The following is a 1,466-nucleotide window of genomic DNA, read 5'->3' on the forward strand; positions in this document are numbered from 1 at the left end:
GCTCCATCAATAATAATAATACAGGTAATACATCATTTATCAAATGCATATGTGTTGGATCATATTTCTCATACATTTAGGCTTTAAGAGATCTTTTCCCTGTATTCAGGAAATGTGGAGATGCTCTGATTTCCATGGTTGATAAAGACATGCCTGTTAGTATAAACTGCAGCATCCTGAGCATCAGTACATCCCAACCTGCCCCCATACAGCTCTGACAGAGCATGAAGGAACCCTGTGTCAAATCTCCCTTATCACCGGAACCCCATGTGCTTCTGTACATGGTGTTTGGCTTTGTGGTTGTGCTCGCAGTGTTTGGAAATCTCCTGGTGATCATTTCAGTCCTGTATTTCAAGCAGTTGCACTCGCCAACCAATTTTCACATTGCCTCCCTGGCCTGTGCTGACTTTTTGGTCAGTGTGACCATGTTGCCCTTCAGTATTGTCCGGTCTGTGGATATCTGCTGATACTTTGGGGGCAGCTTTTGTACATTCCACACATGCTGTGATGTGGTGTTATGTTACTCTTCTCTCTTCCACTTCTTACCTTTGTCGACAGGTACATTGCTGTTATCGATACCAAGTTCACAGTGTCTGTCTCCAAAATTTGTATCAGCTTTTCCTTGATAGTACCCATTTCATACAGTGGTGCCGTGCTCTATGCACGAGTCACAATGATGGACTGGAAGAATTATGTTATACCATCAACTGTATACGTGGTTGTACCACGTTTGTAAATTGAGACTGTTTTAAAAAAAATAGATTTTCTGTTTTTCTTTATATCTACACTTGTTACAATAATTCTTTATATTAAGCTTTCCCTTATGGCTAAAAACAGTCTCAAAAGATTAAAGCTACTGTTATCAAATTAGAATCATCATGTGAAACCTGCAAAGCCTGAGTGGCCTTGAGAGAGAAAACAGCAACTAAGACCCTGGGCTAAGAGAGGTAGCATTTTTATTTAACATCTACCGTATATAATTGATACATTTCTTGAGTCTTTTTTGGTTTTTCTGATCACTTCTCTTTTTTAAAATAACTTTATTGGGAACTCTTAGAGCTCTTATAATAATCCATGTATGAATTTTGGTATCCTAAGTGGTCCTGCAAAAAATGCCCTCTACACAATTTTTTGTTGTTTTGAGGATATTGAGGGACAACAAGATAGAGGGAGAAAAAAATCACCAGAATAAAAACTGAATTCCAGGTATTCCAGGTATATGTTAATGTAGAGCTTTCCTCATCTGAAACAGTGGCTGCAATTGAAATCACTGCCTGATTATATTTATGAAAAGCCTCTTCTATTCTCCAAGATCCCTCTGTCTTCCTTATAGCTCAAATGAAAAAATTCAATGAGGACTTCTTAGAAATCAAGTCCACATGTCACTTAAGGAAAGAATAAAAGAAGATAGACAATATAAAGTGTTGGCCATGACACAGTGTCCTTCCTCAAGGCATCCAACTTCC

General features: G+C 38.3%; 1 pseudogene; it reads left to right on the top strand.

The window, feature by feature from the left end:
* Positions 1-224: 224 nt before the first annotated feature.
* Positions 225-900, top strand: LOC101660588 (annotated as a pseudogene).
* The last annotated feature ends 566 nt before the right edge of the window (positions 901-1,466 follow it).

The sequence above is a fragment of the Echinops telfairi genome, unplaced genomic scaffold (assembly GCF_000313985.2).
Source record: "Echinops telfairi isolate 266 unplaced genomic scaffold, ASM31398v2 ScPeMD7_3533;HRSCAF=4204_0, whole genome shotgun sequence".
Lineage (NCBI taxonomy): Eukaryota > Metazoa > Chordata > Mammalia > Afrosoricida > Tenrecidae > Echinops > Echinops telfairi.